This window comes from Theropithecus gelada, chromosome 5 (assembly GCF_003255815.1).
Source record: "Theropithecus gelada isolate Dixy chromosome 5, Tgel_1.0, whole genome shotgun sequence".
Taxonomy (NCBI): Eukaryota; Metazoa; Chordata; class Mammalia; order Primates; family Cercopithecidae; genus Theropithecus; species Theropithecus gelada.
Genome location: NC_037672.1, coordinates 10,344,900 through 10,368,276, shown reverse-complemented (window position 1 = coordinate 10,368,276; position 23,377 = coordinate 10,344,900). Strand labels below are relative to the sequence as shown.

The following is a 23,377-nucleotide window of genomic DNA, read 5'->3' as shown; positions in this document are numbered from 1 at the left end:
TCAGGGACAATATGGACATACTCTAGAGGAGTTCAGTGGGAACTCCAAGACAGAAGGCAGCTGCTAGAAACAGCATGTGCTGACTGAAGCTGAGAGTTCAGAGTAGGAGGTAAGGGTCTGAGAGTCACAGTTCAAATGCTCCTTGGACCTTCCTATTACAAACAGAACTGGGAACTCATGAGAATGATTAGACTGAATTGTAATTTTTCTGTTCATGCACATCTGTGAGCTCCTAAGTAAGGGATTGAATTTCATTCTTCTTCATAAATCTCTACCCACGTACCTAGCACAGAGGCTGCTGTTTGGGAGGTACCTAATACATATTGATTCAACTGAACTGATGGGCCTGCCAGGAGAGAAAACTTTTTTTTCTTCCTGAAGAGTGTGAGGTTCCCAGTATCCTTGAATAAGGCCTAAAAGAGCAAATCATCAAGATCTACTCATCAAAAGATCAGCCAGCTTTGGTCCCAAAACCTAAAATCAAAGAGAGTACCACAATTTGCCATTGCCCTGAAGGTATTCCAGCACTCAGCAGGCGCTAGTAATTTGAACAAGGGGACCCCTTCAAGCCTGCAATACTGCAATTTTTGTAGCACTGATATGTGTAATTTTGACCACAGTTTAACACAGGATAACAAATAAAAGCAGTATTTTATTTGTCTATAGTTGTTTATCTAACATAATAGACTATAAGTTTTTTTCTGAAATTGTATTTACTGTGATACTTTACCTAAATTAACTAAGCATTCCTCCTCTGCAGTATCATCTGCACAGGGCCAAAGTCTCCATTAGAAGTCTTAGGCACATTGCCCAGAGCTTATGGTGCCTTGAATGCTTCCCAAAAATGATTTAATTTCTTTTAAAAATCAGAAAAATATAAACTTTTAGGTTAAAGAAGATATTTAAATAAAGAAGAAAATATATTCACCTGTATGCTAATGCAGTCATAAAATATAATTTTAACTTGGCAAGGCAGGGAGCGGGATTCATAAAGGAAAACATCATAAAAGTCATAACTGGACCTTGTAACCACATCTGCCAAGATGTGTCAAAGTTGGTGTTATAAAGTAGATAATCTTGAAAATCCTGTTTTTGGGGAAAAAAAGTCAGTCCATTTGTCACAGATGGATGGATTGTTGTTACATACACAGAGACAAAATTGGGAGTTGGGATGGGGTGGTGGGGGAGGCAGGAGATGGGTGAGCTGAGTTGGAAGAACAACGATCCTCCGTGTTTTATGATTGTGACCCTCATTTCCTCTCTCACTAACAGACTGCTGTAGCTAATTAGCAAATCAAAAGAAACAGAAACAATTCTAGACCTCAGCACAATCAAATTAGTGGAGTTATTTGAGGATATCATTTTCACACAGTGCAATCATGCTCTCTTTGTTTTGGTCAAACGAGTGAAAATTATCTTTCAAACCCGACGCCCTTCCCTCTACCCAACTGGCTCTGTGGATAGTGGCATTTCCTATCTGCTCTCATAAGTTTTACAGATGATCTTTTTCTATTAAGACAGGAATGTACAATGTACAATTAAACAATACCCAACAAGCTTCCCTTTTAAAAATACATTTGACTTTTAAGATGATTCAGCAGTAAGAGCCATTAGTACATCATCTAAAACAGGACTTGGAAAGTTTATTAAAATTGGATTTTTAACCTGATCCCAATTTCCTTTGCAGATAAAGAATCCCACTGGAGTCTTTAATATTCATGCTATTAACCTGAAAGATTCAAACAACCATGATGGGAAGAGAGGCTATACAGGGCTGCCCACTAGACTAAGGTTACAAATAAAATCCCATTGAGTCTGGGCAGGTAGACTACTGTGGATTCTGGGCATCTTCAAAAGGAGCAAATTCTCTCTTTTTCTCCTCTCTGCTTTACCTGACTTCCCCCTCTCCTATTACATATTTTGGGGGAAAGAGAAAAACTACAAAAATAGCAAACATAAGCACACTACTCAATTACATAGAGCACTGGACTAGGAGTCTAGTTTTTACTGGAAGGGTGGTTTCCTCCTCTAGTGCTCTAATGAACTCCCTCAATTATAAAACAGGGAAGTCTGGGCTAATAATCTCTAAGATTGGTTGAGAAGATGCACTTTGGAGTCAGGTGAGAACTATTTGAATATCAATCCTACCACTTATTAGTATGTCACCTTGAATGCGTCACTAAACTCTTCTAAAGCTCTGTTTCCCCATTTATAAAATGAACAAAAGGTGCAGCTCATATGATTCATTTTGCATAGTACCTGGCACTGGAAGCCTTAGATACACGTTTGCTGGTATTATTACTGATCACTGCCCAAACGCATAGGTCAGTTGCTTTTGTTTCTATTTCATGCCTTTTCACTCCTTGAGCCTTTATCTTCTTCAGAACAATTTGCAACTGTGTTAACTGATGCCTGTGAGTTTCTGTAAAGATAGGCTATGAGTGCTAGCCTTGTTTTTCCTTGACATAAGATTTTATGCTCCCTTAGGGCAATAGAGATGTCTTAATTTTTCATTTCTCCCTCGGTAACTGGCATAGTGTTATACACATACCAGGTGCTCAATAAAGACTTGGAGATCTTAAAATATCAGCAGTACAGAGATCTTCCACGAAAACCCTCTCATTTTTCAGTTGTTGGCACAGAGAAAAAGAGTCTTGGGCCACACATCTATGACTGACAGCCACTTCGCCAGTCCACTACCACCGTGTCTTCCAGGAGCCTCTATTCTCATGCCTCTGGCTTTGAAAGAGAAACATGTTTGACTCAAACCCTGACTCCTCGAGGGAAGTTCCATTTACAAACTTTGTTTTTTTTTTGAGAGCATAGTATATTTCAGATACCATGCAGGATTCATCATTAAATCATGATACCAGAGCTCAAAGCATTTATAATCTATCAGGGAAGACAGATCCCTAAATAGATGTTTCAATAATGTGCTTGTGTTGTTACAGGAGAGCTAAGCTCCGGTACTATATGAACTTCTGGATGGGAAACCTAACTCATGACCAGAAGACTTCAGGAAGAGCTATTTAAGAGCAGTGGCAAATGCCTGGACTCACACACAAAGCTAAGTAAGAACAAAATAGCCAGTGGATATTTTTATTTATCTGAATGTAAGAACATTGATTATTGAACAATGAACAATTGCTCAGATTTTAAAAGAAATGAGGAAAAGTAAAATGCTAGTTCTCAAATTCCTGTCACTTCACACATGTGCCCTGCAATCATTTCCTGCAAATGGAAACTTCTAACAAAAACTCTGGGCTGGAAACCTGGGGTTCCAGTTTCTTTCAAGGTCTTGTGGTAGGGAACTAAGTAGGTCAGTAACCTGCGTTTGGCTTCCAGGGTGCGAACAGAATCATTGCTAACCCCCTTTGTGTCTCACAATGGGTAATGAAATTCATACTATGGCACCAAAGCACTTTGAACTCTTTAGAAAAAGTAATCATATCAACTTAGAGCATCAAAACTGCCCCGTATTTTGAAGGACTCATGATCTGCACTGTGCTTGGCTGCTGGTGGAAGCTTAAAGACACCAGTAATTGGCAGAGCTTTATCTTAGACTTCCATTTGACCCTCACAACCTCACACATGATTTTACACAGCTTCCTGTAATGGGGGAGAAAAGCACTTCTTTTAAATCTAATGTTAGTTGAAATGCTAAGGCTTTCAAAGTGGGGCTTTAAAGTCACTTTTTAGAAATTGTATTTTTTTTTTTTTTTTACTTAAAATAGACATGCCAACATTATTCTGACTGAAAGAAGTAGACAAGGTCATTCAACTCCTAAAAGCTTATTTTCCAAAAGCACAGTTAGGTCTCAGCTTTCGGGGTGCTTCCGGCTTTATCAAAAAGACAGAAAATACTGGTCACTGTGTTTCTTTCTCAAAGTGCCGAGGGTAATCTGTGTATGAGATAAGGGGCCAATTTCCTATAGGAACCTTCTCTTAGATGGGAGAATATTTTTAAATTAAACAATGTTGGTGTAATATATTTAAAGGTAAATCACAAATTCTAAGTCTTCCAAATATTTATTTACTAATATGTAAGACATGGAAACTATAGAAATCTCATTTAAAGGAAGTTACTTTGATGAAATTTGCTTTTTGGGGGGTATGATTGCTGTTCGCCCTTGAGGGCAATTTGCTTTGGCTCAGGTAAGCAGGCAAGCCCGTTTTTCCAAGGCGATTCCAACTCCACGCCCCTCAAAACCTTAAATCCTAAATTGAGTTATTGGGTGCAGGTCGGTTCTCCCACAGAACCTCCCAGCTTCCGGAACAGAGGGGCGGGGCAGAAAGACTCTGCTTTTTATTTCAGAGCTGACGTTTGCAATCCTAGTGCACTAGCAAAAAGAAAAAAAAAAAAAAAAGAAGAAGAAGAAAAGAAAAGAAAAAAAAAAAAGAAAAAAGCTGAATTTTCCGCGCTCTTCTGGCAAATTGGCGTCCACTCTCTGACGCGAAACCAAAGGAGGAGTATTCAATGGCGACAGGGCGCTCTTTGAAGCCGGCTCCTCGCGGGGATTCCGGCCCAGGCTGCCGCCGCGGTCCCAGTCCGGCTGCAGAGCGAATTGGAGAGGATGGAATCTCCTGCTTCCCGCGGGGCGGAAGGAGAGCCAGGGCCTAAGGTGGGTCACCTGCCGGGAAGGGAACACCTGCCGGGAAGGTGGTGCAGACGCACGTGGGAGGAGCACAGGTCCCGGGTACAAGTGCCGAGCTGGCGACTTGGGGAAGAGGTAGGCTCGGGCTCAGACCAAGCAGGCGTGAGGGAGTAGACCGGACGTCCCAGGTTTGCAGTGACGGCGGAATCACCCACCCAGCCGCCTCACCTTTCTGGAGCGCTGGTCCTCTCCCTTGGACTGAAACCCGAGGGGCCGCCGCACCGGGTGGGTGGGACCGACTACTCTAGGACCCGCCGTTGGAGCTGCGTGCCAGGCGGGGCTGTGCGGAGCAGCTGAGCACAGAGCGGTGCACCAGGCACCTAGCGGGCCGGACTCGGGTTGGCACCCAAGCCGGCCGGACAGCAGTGGGCGCTCGCGATCCTCCTCTGCCCAACGCGCTCTCCCTCCGGGCCCGGCCTCCTCCGTCCCCTCCTTCTGCTCCTGCTCCTCCTCCTGCTCCTCCCCTCCTCGGGATTGAGCACCAAAACGCCCGCCTGCAAGGTCCTAGGCGCGCTGGCAGCCAAGAGTCGCCGCCACCACCACCGGGTCTCAGTGGGTGCCTGCGCCTTTTCCCCGCCCGCCTGCCCCGGGCCGTTCAGAAACTTGCTCCACCCGCCGCGGGTGCTCGGCAGTACTGCCCATGGCCCAGCCCAGGAGCCTATTTAGGGCGCCGGACGGGCTGGACAGAGGCGCGGCTCAGGTGAGTGCGGCGCGCGCGGGGTGGGAGAGTGGCAGGACGCAGGTGTGGGGGGCTCCGAGGCGCCTTAGTCTGGCGTTCTGGACTTCGGGCAAGTGCAGAACCCAAAAAGAATCGGGGCTGGAGCAGGTGGAGTGGATGCAGAGGGAAGCAGGAAGAAGAGGCTGGGGATTTTCCCATCCTCCTCACCTCTTACCCTAGCACCTCTGCTCTGGAAGTCCCGAGGGACCGGTTGATCTGTAAGGACAGGGATCCGGATTTCTGACTCTTACTGGGTTGGGTGTTTTTCCCCCCAGCAGAGTCGGGAGGTTCGCTCCTGCCAGCTGCTTGGCGACCGCAGCTTCAACATAGGACCCTGTGGGCCAGCGAGAGCGCAGCACTCAACGGAACCTGGGTACCACCTGGGGCCAGAAACTGGGGCGATGACACAGCCCGCAAAAGTAACTCGGTCGAGGGAGCCTTTGGGGTAGAGAAGCCTTGGTCGGGTTTGCCTTTGCATTTGGTTGGAGATAGGCATCCCCAAGGGAGAAATTGAGGCGACAGCCCTGACAATAAGTAAACCTGTCATCCCCAATGCTAATTACGTGAGGGTCTTTTTTTTTCTTGTTACTTTATACTGATATTTTTTTCCCCTCGTGGGTTTCTATTTCCGGGCCCTTGGGCAGCGGATGGAGGTGAGGGATGACGGGGCGCGAACCTGCGGATGGAGCGCCTAGCCCCCGGATCCCAAGAAGGGTTTTATTCTCGGAACTTGACCTCGCCAGGTGCGCTCTACCAGCCAGGGGGCGGACCGCGCGCTGCTCCTCCTTCTGGCCCCAGCCCGTCCCGGGAAGCGGAGGACAGACCCAGAACGTAGGCGGATGATGGGAAGAAGCAGCTAGAGCCAAAGCCGGGTGCCGGCGCGGGATGGGGTGTGCTGGACTCTTGCAGTTATTTGCCGGCGCTATAGGGCTTCCATCTCTTTCCCTCCCCCGGGAGCCAGCGATTCATCGCATACTCAGGGTGCTCTCTTGGGCCGGGGGTTGCATCCTTCTCTCTTCCTCCTCCTTTGCAGAGCTAGTGGTACCCTTGCCTCGCCTTGCGCGAGTCTCGCTCCTCCCTTCCCCACAACGTTATCGTGAGCTATTTTTATCTACAACTTATGCCAAGATGCTTTTGGGGGGATTCTAGGGAGGCCACTCCAAATCCACTGTCTTTGCGCTGCGCTCCGAGAAGCAGTCTCTTGCTAGCATGGAGCAGCCTCAAGGAGTGGCGGGGAGAGGAGTCGAGAACGGAGGAACCAGTCCGCCCTCTTCTCCTCCCTCAGCCCTAGCCCCGCAGGGAAACCCCGCCACCACCAGCTCGGCTGCGCCTTCCGCCACTAGCCCAGGAAGAGGGTCCCCAGACCAGTCCCCACGCTCTCGCTCTCAGGCACTGGGTGCTCGGGGACTGCTGAGGCAGCAGCCTGGCACAGGCAGGATCCTTCATTTCCACCCGTGCGTTCTCGCTTTGCAGGCAAATCTCATTTTATGTTGTTGAAATGCTTCCACCCAAGGGTTAATTCCAGGAATTCCATCTTAAAAAAAAAAAAAAAAAAAAAAAAAAAAAAAGGAGGGAGAAATAACCCAACTTCTTCTGCCGCCCTGCATTTCTGAAGCAAAGCGCATCCTTTGGCGTTCGAATTTTTTTCTTGCTTTCTGCATTCCTGGTAATTTTGGGTAACACTGGGTGCAATTAGAATAAGACTTACCTACTAAAATTCCAAGAAACGCGCGCTTGGCTGCAGATCCCTGCTTTACCCTTCCCTTTGTATATCCAGCGCTTAGATTTTCCCCCACAGGATTGCAGAAATAACATATTGAAATGGACCATTGTGTTACATAAGGTTTTCCCCAGCGTTAAGCGGAGAAAGAACAGCTTCTAAAAGAGTCTCTCCAGGTTTTTGGTTAGCCCGTCTAACTCTTTCAGCTGAGTTTGACAGGGATGGACAACTTCATGACTAAGCACTCTTAAGTGAAAGTGGTTAATTACAACAGCAGCAGCATAGATGAAGATTCCTTAGTGAGGCTTATTAAGCATTGCTTCTAGACTGTGGATCCTCTGTGAAGCCACAGGGTATACAATGCTCTGTAGTTTTAAGATGGGAGATTTTTGTTCTGAGAAGCTGGTGAGAAAGTGGCACCTTGAGATGGCATCAGAAAAAGCAAAGGGTTCTTTACTTTCCTGTCATTATGTGTAGGATGCAGCCTCAAGTCCTCCTAGGGTTTCCCCAAAAGTTGGAGCATGTACTTTTCTTATTAAAATAAGAAATTATTTTATTGGAAAAATCCGGGGGGCGGTGTCTCTGAAGGGAAAAGTCACATGGAAGCTTTTCTTGCCTTGAATTGAAACTTGGTGTTGACTAGGAAGGGGCTGGAAAGATGGCCTGGGTGGTGTAAATGGTTTCATCCGTGCACAGTGCCTTTCGAGACCATGGCATCTACCCATGATGGCATATCCCCACCGTGGTTGCTAAATCGTGTCTGTCTATGGGGGCTAAGGTTTGGAGGAAGGCACGGTAAGATGTATTGGGTGTCCTGATGAAATTGAGCCTGTCCCCTGGGTCAGTGCTCAGGCACCAGGTTTCGGGGCCTGCATCTAAGCCTGGGTCCCTGTGTTAGAGACAGTTGTTGTAGGAGGAGTGGTAACATTTTAGCAGCTTCCAGGGAAATGCAGTAACTTTCCAGCTAGTGTTGGAAAAAATCAGGGCTAGTCCTCATTTTTTCCCTCAACCTGGCTACTTGATCTCGTGCTTTCAATTGAGGCTGCTCTTTTCTTACGGCAGAAGGCAAGAGAGTGCTAGCTGGATTTAAAGTTAACTTCTTAGCCCATGACCTTGGGCAACAATTTCTCCCTCCCTGAGCCTAAGTTTCTTCCTCTGCAAAATAGTGATGAAAAGATTATTATAAGAAAGTGAGAAAATGTATACGAAATGCATCTTGCCGATTATAGGACACTTGTGCAATTGTAAAGGGTAAAAAATACAAAAAAAAAAAGTTTTATCGTAGATCTATTTTAATGTTCATTTTAATTGTAGTTTGCATATGTCTGAGTAAATTACATATGCTAAACATTAAGTGGGAGAGATTTCATATAATTGGCCAGTCTCTTCTTGTGGTCACCCCATCTGAATGCTACAAGCAGCGGGCCTCACTGCTTCTCAGAATGATTCCTTTCTTGTTTACAGGATCACAGTCAATTTTTAGAGTTTTTTTCCTTTTAACATAATACGTGTTACATGTCTTAAGAAAATCTATTTGAAGAGAAGGCCCTGATGTTAATTAATCAAAAAAAGGAGAAAAGTCACAAATGGGCAGTGACTCCACTGGGGAAAAGTAAAACACGACCAGTGTCACGAGATGACCCAGGCCCCCCTCGTCTAAATCTTTCATCAGTATAATGCACTGACTCCCCATCGCATTTTAGGTGTTGTTCCAAACTGTCTCCAGAACCTAACTCAGTGCCTGCCTGGCACTTAGACATTCAATAAGTATGTTTGGAATAATTGAATGAATGATTGGACTGAATCTTCACAGCAACCCTGGAGAGCAGATGGCGTCATTTCTATTTTAAGGATTTGGAATCTGCCGATCGGAAAACTTAATTAATTTTCTAAAGGTACAAAGGATTCCAGACTAGAATTCAGGCCTGTCTGTTCCTATTCCACTCTGCAGTCGTGCCTGTAGTGCCCTCTCTCTTCAGACTCACTTAAAATCCTTCTAAGCAGTGGGAACCAAACATCCTATTGAGGAAACACAAGCTTCCCTTCGTAGAAGGATTTTTTTGGTGGGAGATGGGCCTCTTTCTCCTTGTCCATATCTCCCAGCCCTGAACTAGGGCTTAGTTGAATGATGCCACCTGGGGCCTGGAATCTTGAAAGACTAGCTAAAGGACACAGGGACACTGGAGTGTTTGTTTACCACCTTGGGTCATGGATCAAGTGGCATCGGCAGCGGTAGGCATGTCCCAAGCTGTGGTCCCAGAGGTGCCTTTTCTGCAACACCATCTTGACGTGCCCCTGGTGCCCAGGTTCCTTTCATTCCTTGTCATTTTCCAATCCTGGCTTTTCAGCTTCTCTGCACTTCCTAGAGGCAACCCACAGTCTTCAAGTGAATTCCCTTTCTCCCTGACTTAGCCAGAATTGCAACCTGCTGATGTACAGCTTCTCCCCATTCATCTTCAGGCCTGTCTCCAGCATGAAGCATCCTTACCTTCCTTTACCCTTGGGGAATGAAGTCTATAGCTTTTTCGGATCGTTAGAATAATATCTAGTGGGCCGTAGTTTGTCAATAGTTATGTGCTACTACAAGAGGTCTAGAAAAATGAATACATTATTCTTCCAAGCGATAGCCTGAACATAACAGAAATAGATCCCAGTGGGCATCTTTCTTTTTCTCTAATACATGCTTTTTGGTAGTTTTCCAGCAGGGGTCACAAACTCTAATGCCTTCAGCCAGGCAAGTAACAGCTTGAGTGGAACAGGACTTGGGCCCTGTGCCTGAGTCAGTGGGGGTTGTAGTCCAGATCCAGCACAGGGGTTGCAGGCGGGACTTCAGGTCTGCTCTTGCCAGATCTGGTTATGTGTTTTTTCTTTTTTCCGAGATAGACTGTCAATTCACAGTTTTATGTGAAATCTACTCACTTTCAAGTGCCAGCAGCTAATTCAATATTCCTCAATAACACCATGTGGGCCAAACCAAACATTTCTGTGTGTAAGCCTTATATCTGTCACACAGGCCTCCAATGTATGGCCTCCCAGTTTCCAGGGACATAAGGGAAATTTGGAATATGAAATTCAGGAGAGTATGTTATTCAGAATATCGAGGCAAGAGTGTAGGGGCATGGAGTGCAGACGGTGCTCTGGTTAGTTACTGTTTACATTTACAGAGTGAACCTCTGTTCGGGATGTTCCTTCTTCCTATCTCTGTGACCGGTTACAGCAATCGCATTTTCTCCTTTAACACATGTTTATTGAGTTCCAGCCATGTACCGCGTATTGTTCTGCTCACTGGTGACACAGTAAGGAACAAAACAGATGGAAGTCCTAGCCCTTGTGCTTATCTTCCAGGGGAGGAGACAGACAAAAAGCAAGACAGATAAGCAGAATCTCTCCTAGTTAGATAGTGATGTGCTAAGGATTAAAAAATAAATAAAAACTCGGGGAAAGTGATAGGAAATATCAGGATACTGGGGAGGAAACTTAGGCTGTTAGCCAGGGAGCTTGCAGTTCAGTCTCTGGCTCAACATAACCCAAAGTTAAGTTTCATTATCCAACATAAATATTTTCTATGTGGGAGTTTGATTGTCTCCTGGGACTATCATCTGGTGCGTAGTTTTGGATATTAGGCTATACTCTCAATTTTAATAAAATTGACTATTGAGCACGTTTATTATCTGCCATGTACCTGGCATTGCATTACGTATTAGAGTACATTGATGAACAAAAGCAATCAAGGAGTACTCTGCAAGGAAATTACAGAACAGCATGAAATACATTAAACATGATCTCAAATGATTAGGCAACTAAAGTGATTGAGGACTGTGGTAAGGATGCCTTAACTGTTGAGTTTTCATACTCAGAACTCTGACGTTCAGCAACCTTTTTTGACGGCATCTCACTCTTGTCGCCTAGGCTAGAGCGCAGTGGCGTGATCCCAGCTCACTGCAACCTCTGCCTCCTGGGTTCAAGGGATTCTCCTCCCTCAGCCTCCCAAGCACCTTTTTAATTGATCTTTTATTTTGTTCCAGGAACAGTTTACGTCTGTGCTTATGAACTTACTTTAGGCCTGCTCCCATCGTCCATGGAAATTTTTTTGAGGCTTCCATTTCTTTATCTGGCAATGATATTTTTATTATAAAATTTCATTTTACATTATGAAAAGTATTTAGTTTTTAAAATGTGTTCCAAGTGTAAAGTGTGTCTGTGCCCTTTGAGACTCTGGTACACCTTCTCCCAAATCTGCCCCCACCTTTGCTATTGATTGCTGTTCACAAGGCAGTTGTGCAGGAGATTAAAAAAAAAGTTCTTGTCATTGATGAATCTGCCGTTGAGTATGGGAGTCGGATAAATAACCGAGTCTCTGCCTGTCTCATGAGATGGACCATCTCAAGAATATTTCCCTTTCATCACCCTATTTCTTTCTTTCATAGCAATAATTTCTTCAGTAACATAATTGGGTAGCAAGTATGTTTATCTGGAGTCACTTTGTTACTTGATTAGCTTATTTGCTTACTTTCTCACACTCTCCCATCAGAACGTGTGCTCCAGGACAGCAGGGGCCTGGAAGTATATGTTTGCTCCAGTTCCTAGAACAATATATTGCTCAGAAAAGAAGAAACAGGCAGCATTTCTGTCTGGGGGAGTTAGGAAACGCTTCATGGTGGAAGAAATATTTAAGAAACGAGAGAGACATGGTGAGAACAGCCAAAGAAGAATGATAAAACACAGTCAAAATTGCATAGCCCTCAAGCCTTTGTTGAAAACTCATTTGTCTATTTTAGGGATTCCCAATACGGTCAGTCCAGCTGAATAACTGGCATATTAATACAAGCCCTTTGCTGAATAGATCCTGGTCTGCTTGTGCAAAAGCACTCTGGCATGAAAAGAATGTGGTAGATAATTCCTTACTTTCACATAATGTGACAATACCCACCGTCTACTTTATCTCTCGTACCCAGTCCTGCGAGGGCCACAGGGGAGCTCTTACCATCTTCATTTGCTATTGAAGGAAACTGAGGTCCAGAAATGAAGAAACTTTTCTTAGAGATGCCCAGAGTAAAGGGGGCAGACTCGATCCAGGGACAAGATTCTCTACCTGCTGTGAGCAGTTGGCTCAAGGTGGAGATTTGTTAAATCCCTGGAGAACTGAGTACCCACATTTTCTATAAGCAAAGAAATAAATTTAGATGTGAAATATTCACATCTCCTTTCATCCCTCAAGAACTTCTATTTCAGCATTTTAGGTCTTGTCCAATTTCCCCTAGAATTCCTGCAGATGAAGTACTTGTACACCCTGCAGTAAGTTGTTTTATGTAAATGTCTTCATTCTTTGGTTTAGGAGGGTAAATCAAAGTTCTGTATCAGCAGTTAAAATACAGGGAGAGAAAGGTGATTTCAGATGCAGCTGAAATGAAAAGACACGCTTGCCTAGCTGTGCTCCGGAAAACACATACTTGTGTGGCAGGGAATGAGAGTGGGCTGGGAGCCTCCTCTGGAAAACTGGCTTGCACTTTACTTGAATTACTTCTAAAACCAGATCTTTCCCAGTGTCCTGGGTAGGAAGGAGGGGGAGGGTGTTGGTTACAGATTTCTGAGATTAGATTTTGCAGCTATTTTTGTGGTTGAAAGAGCATGACTTTGGGAGTCATTTATATTTGAATTTCTGGCCTTGTTCTTACTGGTTGTGTCACTCTGAGTAATAGACAGTTTTTCTGGGCCTCAGTTTTTTTCCATACTCCCATGAGGATTGAGGGAGATGGCCAATATGTAGTGCCTAGCACAATGCTCAATGTGTTTTGTCTTGTGTAGATTTGCCAGATTTAGCAAATACAAATACGGGACACCTAATTCAATTTGAATTTAAGACAGACAACAAATAATGTTTTAGTATAGTATGTCTCAGATACTAAAAAGTAAGAAATGTGTCATGTTTATCTAAAATTTCAATTTAACTGGACATCCTGTATTTTATTAGCATCCCTATTCTCCTAGTAGAAGTTCTGAAAGATTCTTTTCTGAAAGTTCTTGTGCCATAGGGAGATAAAGAAAGCAGTGTAGTCTTCAAGATGAAATGACTTGTCCAGGGAGTACGGTCCAAGGCAAAAGAGAAGGGTTGTTTTCCTTGGTGAGCTAAGCAACAGAACAATCAAACCAAAGCAAGCTTATTTCTTTGCTTAAAAGGACCAAAAGAAGTGTAGACCAAAACAGAACTCTGGGCATTGAAGAAGTGAGCCCAATTCTTGCCTATGTCACCAAAGCACAAGCCAGATTATTCTCAACACCCTTCAAGAAGAAGGTATTTCAACCCTGTGAGGCCACCAGGGTAGTGTTCATTCCGCTAAGATAGAACCTGATTAAATACTAACATTGCTCCAAGCTCGTTACTGTAGGGCTGGAATCAGGAAGACTAGCCTCACACAGGGTTCCACAGAGCACACTGAAGGGATCCTTTGTGCTTTGAAAACTCACACCTGAAATTGCTCCTGCAATAAAAGCTAATAAAACTGTTAGAGAGCTTTTCAAACTCGCTCCCCACAAATAGATGAACACAGATTATAAATTGAGTCTGAGATCTCTCCTGACTCCATGCTGTTCTGAGGAGGGCTGTGAAAATGTTGCATTTCCATTTTAGGCGATAGTCTAATGGGGAGCTAAATTAACAAGAGTTTTGTTGCATGTGGACTTTCCAAAGCAGAGTTTCATGCTTTCTTCAATAGTGAGGTATTGCTTATGCCAAAATAACGGGTTCCTCTTGCGTGTAATATCAGTGACTCCTCGTTTAACCTGAACTTCTTACTAGCAGGGTGTTTACATGAAATATGGGCCAGAAAGAAGGTAGAACAGCCTTGTGATTAGTGTGAAGGCTTTACCAGCCAGAGAGATCTGGTTAGAATCTGCTATGCTCCTTTGCAGCCATGCCGTAAGAGGCGAGCTACTTTACAGCTCAACATCTCAGTCTCCCCCTCTGCAAAATAGGCTTAATTAAAATTATAGCACAGATTTTATTTCATGTGCATTAAATTAATAAGTTATGTCATGCACTTATACAATGTCTGGTTCACTGTCAGAATTTGTTTGTTTAAAGATGCCATTAATGATGAGGGAAAGCAAGGAAGGCCTCTGGATTGCAAACTCAATGTTCTATCACAAAGACCACAGACTAATTTGTTTTTTCAAATTATATTTTTAATGGGTTAAACGTGCCCCTACCATATATGTTCTCTTACTAGAAGGCCCCTACTTTTTCTTTTTTAGAAATTTTATTGTATTTTATTTTACTTTAAGTTCCAGGATACAAGTGCAGAACATGTAGGTTTGTTACACAGGTAAATGTGTGCCATGGTGTTTTGCTCCACCCATCAACCCGTCATCTAGGTTTCAAGCCCTGCATGCATTAGCTATTTGTCCTAATGCTCTTCCCCGCTCTCCCGCACCCCCAACTGGCCCAGGTGTGTGTTGTTCCCCTCCCTATGTCCATGTGTTCTCATTGTTCAACTCCCACTTACGAGTGAGAACATGCGGCGTCACAAACTAAATTTTATGCGTCATATTCATGGGAGAGCGTCTCAGTCTTTTGCCCTTTGTTTCTTTGGTCTTAATTTATATCATGCAAGTAAGCACTGTTATTCATTTTCTAGGCCAACAACTGAGATGCAGCAATGTAGAAAAATATGGAAGGAACAGTGAGAGGAAGATGCAGAAAAAGTACAGGGAGAGGAAGAGAAGTGGGGAGATAAGATGAGATGGACGGAGGGTGAGAGAGAGGAAGAGATACAAGACAAGAGAACAGAAAAATCATGAAAAGCAGAAAGAAGGATTTGAAGAGCATAGAAGTCCAGTGACGTTTTGTGACAGGGTGGTCTTCAGCAGCCCCTGAGTAAACCCCACTGCAGCCAGGCCACTCCCTCTCCCTGCCTCAGCAGAGCTTCTCAGAACCCCCACACAATGCCTCATGACCTTGAGGGAAAGACATAGAAACTGTCGGGTTCCAACTAGAAAGCATATGGAGCATGATAGGAAAGGGAGCCATGTACCTTCTCCCCAGTCTGTTTCTGTGACAGCCGAACATCACAGATGAAAACTGAAGACAAGGAACCTGAGTGCCATCTTGTGGAGGGACAAGCCATGGTGCCCCTGTGGGTCCGCTCACTGTGTGTGGGTTTGGTTTGGTTTTAATGGTTTGCATGGTGTATCCTGGCCTTCCTCCTGTCCCTAAGCCCCACCTCCTGCTCCGTGGGAACTGAGTCTTTCTGGGGTGATGAGTACATTGATGCCAGTCATTCTGTGATGCAGGATCATTCTTGGGGCCAGAGCTCCATTCGCAGTTTGAAATTCATGGTGGCTCTGGGCACAAGAGACTTTTCCCTGATCCAAAAGGGAGTGTAGTATTTGAAACATTTGACGATGGGGAAATGACTTGGCATCATTGAACTTTGGTCGCCTTATCTGTCAAATGGAATTATATTTCCTTATGGACTTTTGTTGTGGGAACCACATTTTATGATGTATGCAAAGCACCCATGAGAGAGCTTGATATGTAGTTAAGTGTCTATAATGTGGCATTTAATAGTAATGATTATTTTTCTTGCTGGTAAGCCTGATTTTGATTGAAAAGCAGATTACAAATGTCATCATAGATCTAGCTGCTTATTGCCTTCCAGTCCACCGCTGCCTTCTGGCCGATCCTCCCCTCCAGGTGGCTAAAGTGCCACAGTGTCCCAAAGCAGCCGATCTCATCACTCTGCTCTAAAGTAGGAGGAGAGCAAGGTGCAGGGGGGCTGCGAGGAGGGGGGCTCTCTTTTAATCGCAGAGGAAAATCTTTCTCAAATGACAGAATATTTTCCCCTTGTGTCCCCTTGGCCAAAAGCTAGGTCACAGGCTCATAGGTAAAATAATTACAGCATAGGAAACTGAGGCAGGAAGACATTTGAAGCAATGAAAAAGGAAAATGAATCGACTATGGTAACTCTGAATTGATCCTTCTTGCCTTCGGGCAACAATTACACTTCTGTTCGTATATTACAATTGGAGATTGATCCTGCTTAGCTTCATCACTTCTCTTTTACTGCGGTCTTCAGCTAAAACACAAATCTTATATCTTTCTGGCTTCTGTTTTGTTTTTCCTTCCCAGCTCTGTCATTTTTACAGCCATTTGCAATCTGCAATATTTCTCTATGTTAATCTCTCTTGCTAACCGGAGAAATCTTTGTAAAACACAAATATAATCAGGTTATTGCCCAGTCCTGTAATTCAGAAAGTTCCATGGATTTCCATTATTCATAATATTAACGTTTCACTGCAGGACTTTTAGATGCAGGAAGAGGTCAAGTCCCAGCCACATCGCTTCATCACAATATCACCTTGGGCGGGTGAATAATCTCTCTAAACTTCAGGTATTCTTCCATGATTTTTAATTATGAATTTTTCATACACTCATTTATTAACATTTAATTTGTTCTAATAGATAAAATTGTGGGAGGATGGGGACTTTGTCTAGAGCTCCCCACTCCAAAAATCTGTCTCTAATCTGAACCAATGCCTGGCAGACAGTAGTCACCCAGGAAATAATTGCGGAGTGAAAAACCATGCAACCTAATGCCCTCCATTTTGTAGAATAGCCAGGATTAAATACGATAATGCATTTACTTATTATTTTAATTAGAATGCATTTTATTAACTTAGAATGTTTAATACACATAGTGGGTGCTTGAAAGCTAGCTCTCCTTTTAGGTTTTTTTGTTTGTTTGTTTGTTTTTTTCCAGTAATAAAAGTATTGCTGAAATTCAAGTTCTGCAGGATGGCTACTCACATTCTAATTTATTAAGCCTCATCATTAGCCACTCTCTGTTCTGTACACATACCTCATCATCTGACCTCAGGACCACCCTTTGTTCCCAGATAAATCAGGAATGTGAGCATTCACACCCCTGCACATGCTGTTTCCTATGCCTAGAACTTCTGTACGTTCTCCCTTTTCTTATCAGGTTCAGACTGTATCATTCTTTACGGGCTGTCTAGCTCTGTCCCAATACACTGCTCCCTCTCCATGGTAAATCACTGCCTGTGTGCCTTTTGCCTTGGATCGCTCTCTTCCAGGTACTTGATGGAACGTGCTTTCCTTCCTATTTGGAGTTCAACAGGGCCATGCAAAAGCGAGGGGAACTGATATGTGGTCACCTGGCCTGAAGCTTTTAAGAGCCAGCCCATGCTTTGTGCCTGATCTCCTCCCCACCGGCCTGGTGACTGGCACTACGCCAGAGAGTACCTGCTCTGTCTTTCTGCCTCTCTGAGAGACAGAGTGGTGTCCTGCCACCAACCCTCGTGGGACAAACAGCAAAGGGAGGAGGGACAGAGATGTAGGTGCTGATCTCAGGCTAACCTGACATACCCTGAAGGAGGCACCACCTCTCCAGTCCTGGAGCTCTCCGACTTGCGCAGGTGGCATTGTTGTCATTGCTCATTGACTTGGCTGCGTCCCTCAGGAGACAGCTCCCAGACAGCAGGACAGAACCCCGGTCATGCCCCTTCATGCCCCTTCACACCTCTTGTCCAGAGTATAAGTCCTCGATCCCTGAGTGAAATATGGATTTATGTATGGAAGTACGTGGTGAGAGGGGATGAAAGGAGGGGTCTTTGGTCATGGTTGTTAGGAAGTGAAAGTACCATTATGATAAACAGAATTATCAGTCTCTGAGGGGAGGCGGATCTTTTCGCTCAGATTGCCTGAGTTCAGATTGGCAGCTGTCTTTTGTCATCTCATGAAGGGTTTAAAGTGACCTGAAAAAATGTCACCTGGGTAAGGTCAATGCTACCTGCACTCTGCCCTTCCCTGGACTGTCTCATAGGAGTTCGTATGTGCATCAGCCCTTCCCCAACCAGGAAAGCACCTGTTCTAGGAACGTTTTACACTTTCAGTCGTACTGGAGCAGCCTGCTCCTGCTGGCTTCTCACCCCCAGACAAGTCTCCTTAGCTGCACATATTTCCGCAGAAACACTCTCTCTGCAGTGTCATTGGGTCATTTGGTGACACAGACCACCAGGCCCTATTCATTTAGCCAAACCCATGTGTTTGGTTTAAGATTGTCATCACCTGCTACTTTTTCTTACTTTAATTCTTAAGGTTCTCTGCTAAAGGCAGCACAAAGGCTAATTACCTTATAATAGTTGTCCTTTAGAAACACTAGATTAAGAGCCACTTTATGCTTTTTATTCTGCTTTTCCTTTGTCATCTGTCTCTGCATAGCTATCAATAGAGCAGCATTTTTGTGCTTTCACTGGAGAATGTTTCTTTCTTACTCATCAATTTTCAGAATGTTGTTTCTTTCTTTACTTATGACAATTATTTAAGCAGACAAAAATAGCTGTCGTTAAACTTAAATTATTACTGATATTTTTCTTTCACTTTTCTCTTCAAGTTAGTATCATTGAGCTATTATTGATTGAGTGAATACTATTGAGCAATTATTTACTGTGAGTCTATCACATGTCAGGTGGGCTAAAATGTTTTTTCTATAATATTTTACTTAATTCCACCTAAGAAAACAGGCAAGACAGGGAAATTAGGCCCAGAGTGAAAAACAGCTTCTTCAAGGGCATGTAACTAACCCAGAATGTAAACCCAAGATAATTTAAACATGATTGCTTTGATCTTTCTGCCCCATCCATTTATTTCTCTATTTCCCTATTTACATACTTTAGCATGGACATTAGTTCAAAGCGTTGAACTTTGTTTTTGTCCTCACCAGACCCCTGAGCTTTCCTCAGGTGCCTTCTCCATGAAGCATATTCCAAATTTCCTTGTCCCAACCTCCTTAACGTTGATGAAATAGTGTCTGTTCCACAGTTTCCTTCATCTCCTTGGAATGGTAGTGTTTGCTTACATATCCATCTTTCCCCCTTACACAGTGGGTTCCCTGGGATGGGACCTAATTTTCTTCCTGTATTTCTGGGCTTGGTTACCTATGACCCAAGCAAATAACATCTAACCCTCAGGAGTGTCTGAATTTGCTGATCTTACACTGTGGGAGTGAAGAAAGGGGATAATAATTGTAGAAAGAAATCCTGGATCCTAACTTAGTGACTCACAGTATTAAAATTCTCTCTCTCTATGAATCTAAGCATTGGAAGAAAAACTGTGAAAAACCAATCCAGAAATTTCAACACAATTTCCAAGGCTTTATTTAACATGAACTACTGTTCTTTGGCCAAGCCTACTCATCTTCCTTGGCATGTTGGACACTAATCAATCTGTTGGTTTAGATTTGATATCAATCTGCAATACAAAGCCAGGCCTGAGTGTTCACACTAGCTAGTGGGGGAAGTAAATATGGTTGTTAAAGCATAAAAGCAATGGGACTGATTTGACCAAGGCAGCCACAATCAGTTTTATTCTTTAGACGCCTCTGAAAACTCATCTTTATGGTAGCATGCTATGGGCTGGAACATTTCAGGACCTCTAGGCATTGCTTCCTTCATTAATGTACTGATGACCTTGAGAAGGTTGTGAGAAGCAGGAAGTCTTGAAAACTTAGTTCATCATTGGAACAATCACACACACGTGTATATGTGTACACACACACACACACACAGACACAGCAATTATATGCCACAGGCCCCTCCTGAAAGGAGATGGAACCAGGACTTGATGAGTGAACCTTGCTGAGGTCCCGTCAAATGTAATGAACATGATAGAATAAAGATCTACATAGCCAAGGCTCTTTTGCCTGCAGTTATACTGCTCTGCAAGTGCCTGACTGCAGAAGCTAAGCATGGTCAGTCCTGGTTAGTACTTGGGGTGGGAGACTGCTCAGGAAGATCCACTGTTTTATGCTTTAAAAAAAAAGAAAGGAAAGAAGCCTATCTCATGCAGCCTCCTGCTTGTCCTTCGTTTCTCCTCCCAATATCTTTGCTTTTCCTTCTTTCTCATTAAGAGTTAGAGGAAGAAATGCAGTTATTAACAGATGATAATTCATGTTCACATGGTTTTTGTTTTTATTTTGAAACACAAAGCAATCTATTTCTAATTGTAGCTCTGCTATCATTCTTCTTATCTCATAACACATGAATAAGACCAAAATGGTTTTCATGTAGATCTCTCAGTCCATTGTCTATGAGTCTCTGTGTTCTTCCCACAAGCATCCTGTCCTTAGCCCTCTCACAGCCCTAACCCTAATGTGATCATGGCTGTTTGTGTTTTGTTTTGTACCTTCTCTCTCTATTGTTCCCTCTCCACACCCTATACCCTGCATGGTCCCAAGCTGTTTGAGGGAAGAGACGGGGTGGGTGTCAACTGTGTCTCTAATTTCTTAGTGCCTGATGCACCGTACACTTATTTAGGCCTTGACTCTAAATTGTGGATACTCTCACACCCTGATACTTTACAAAGTTTGCTTCTCCATTTGCTAAGGAAGAGGCTGAGTGTCATATGTGGCACAAACCAGGAAACTAGACCCCCGTGGCAGCTCTCAGTCCTCGGCTCTTGTCCTAAGCAATTCTACTCACTCCCAATCGTCCATACCTCATTTAAGCCAGCAGAAGCCTTAGAGCCAACTGCCTTCCTCCAGCCTAAAAGGTGATTAAGCTGCATGTTTGGTGTGGGGATAAGGGAAATCTTATCCCACCACATGCCCCAGGTTGAAAGGATTCTCTTCTAATGGTTATTGTCACTGATAAACTTTTTATAGAATACTTATCTTAGTTAATTAGGGCTACTATGACCAAGCACCATAGGCTGGATGGCTTATGAACAACAGAAACAGACTTCTCACAGTACTGCAGGCTGGAAGTCTGAGGCCAGGATGCCAGCATGCTTGGGTTCTGGTGAGAGCCCTCTTCTGGGTTGCAGCCCCTGCTGAATTCTCCTTGTATCCCCACATGGCAGAAAGAAAATGAGCCAGATTTCTGGCCTCTTATAAGGGCGCTAATGCTATTCAGGAAGTCTTCACTCTCATGACCTAATTACCTCCCAAGGGCCTCACCTCCAATACCATCATGATGGGGATTTGATTTTAACATATTAATTTTTAAGGACACAGACATTCAGTCCATAGGAGTACAATGCTTTCTTATTTGCCTTGTTTCATTCTAGTAATGGTTAAGCATTCTTCATAGATTATTTCTCAGTCTAACTGATCCACCTCTCAATCAGGTCCTAGGTTCAATGAATATTCATTGAATGAGTGCTAAGTATGATCTGAGTAGAATCAGAGCAGCAAGTGCAGGTCGAGAGGACCTACCCAAGGTAACAGCCTCTTTTCCACTAAAGGCTGTATTCTTCCCCGTCCCCATCAAAAAGACCTCAGCAGCTTAGAAGTTTGATATATGGTGCTACCTTTAACCTATAAAATGTTAGACTGATGCCCACACTGGTGACAAAACTCTGCGGTTCGCTTTTAACAACAATCACTGTGGCTAGGAATTTTGGATTCCGTAGCTCTTGGAAAATCCTCTTGAAATTTTGGATTCCAAGAGAGCTAAGCTCTCTTGGGGTGATCAACCCATATGTTTCTCAGTCCTCTAAAGCATTCATGTTTTAGATAGATCTTACATGATCTTAGAATTTAAGACCCAATCATTTTACTCTGTAAATAAGTCTTAGAGTATCCCTGTGTCTTGCTCACCGTCACATGGAAGTCAAGACAGAACCAGGGACTAGACCCCAGCTCCTATTTCCCAGTTCAGCACCCTATTTACCCTGGTGCTTTGGCCCTTTCAAGCAAAGAAGACTTCATGGATATGTATATTATGTGTCTGAATTATTGATGACCTGAATTGAAGCTTTATCAGTTATTGGGATATGGAAGTCTGACAGTGACAAAAACTGAAATTTGGTGGGAGTTTTCTACGCCAGCCCTGCTCTTTAACAGTTTACACAGTCACATCTCCTTTGATCCCCATGACAATCCCACGAGGTTGGTGCTGTTACTATCCCCACATTTCAGATGGGAAGATGCACATAGAGGTCGCATGGCTTGCTCTTGGTCATATGGAGTCAGTATGGGTGCAGCCAGGACTCAAACCCAGGCCCTTAATCACCAGCCTCCCCACTCTGAACTCCTGTGATTCGTCTTGATGATTCCTGAACTTCTCCTTCTGGCATTACTTTATTTAAGTAATCATAAATAACATTTTAAAAGTATAAAATGTAAATCATTTTGCATCCACATTCAGAAAGAACGAATGACCAGGCCACTGATGGTTTAACTTGACATACACCATTGCATTTAATCTGAAGATAGTGTAATTATAATAAGAGATAACAAGAAATTACAGAGAGGGCTGTGTGGAGTGCACGATCTAGGTGTTGTTTCTCTGGATAGATTACATGGCGTTTAAATAGTTCAAGATTAGCAAGATGAAAAAACAAGCATCTCCTGTTTAAAGTAAAGCTTGAGTCAGAAGCAAATGAGATACTAATTTATTTGTAGAACCTGAAGCATCAGTATAATGAAATATTCAACTTGAATGACACTTTAAAAAAATTTCAAGCAAGGGACAAATGGAAATCACAGTGGTGTGTATAGGTAGGTGGGCCAGAGGAAATAACCATGTACTATTGCTTTATTCAGTGCTATCATATGAACTGCAACAGTGTTTTCAGAAAAGGAAAAATGTGGTCAATATAAAATCAAAACCCACTAGGGAATACTACTTGTATTATTTCTATGCCAGTTTTCCCTTTGAGCTCTTTCAGGCATAGATGCCACTTTGTCATTGCTCTACCCCTGGTGTTTTTCATGGCGCCTAACAATACGAAGCACTCTCTTTAATGTTTGTTTTTAAATGATCATGATAAACCAAGACCACACGTATCTAAAAAGAAAGATAATAAAAAGCTCCTGGGCCAAAACTGAACAAAAGTTTCCAAGTTACGCCATTAACTTTTCTCAAGTCAGAGCCTGTACATAGTGAAGTGACATTGCTGAGATTTAAGTTCAGGACTGTATGCTTCATCCTAATGCCAGGGCTATTTTTCCTCTCCTTTTTTTTATTTTTCATTTTTTATTTTTTATTGTTTTTTTATTTTTTTTTCTGGAGATGGAGTCTCGCTCTGTCGCCCAGGCTGGAGTGCAATGACGTGATCTTGGCTCACTGCAACCTTTGCCTCCCTGGTTCAAGCAATTCTCCTGCCTCAGCCTCTGGAGTAGCTGGGATTACAGGTGTGTACCACCACGCCTGGCTAATTTTTGTATTTTTAGTAGAGACGGGGTTTCACCATGTTGGTCAGGCTGACCTTGAACTCCTGACCTCATGATCCACCCGCCTCAGCCTCCCAAAAGTGCTGGGATT

General features: G+C 43.5%; 1 protein-coding gene across 3 annotated transcripts in view; it reads left to right on the top strand.

Moving 5' to 3' along the window:
• Positions 1-4,422: 4,422 nt before the first annotated feature.
• Positions 4,423-23,377, top strand: part of HS3ST1 (heparan sulfate-glucosamine 3-sulfotransferase 1) — a 32,415-nt gene continuing 13,460 nt past the window's right edge. Inside the window, exon 1 of one of the 3 annotated variants that reach the window (XM_025385615.1) lies at positions 4,423-5,355. The gene's annotated coding sequence lies outside the window, so the exon portion shown is untranslated. Of the gene's footprint in view, positions 5,356-5,458; positions 5,592-23,377 lie in introns of those variants that run through there. The other 2 variants (XM_025385616.1, XM_025385618.1) reach the window with 2 other exon arrangements.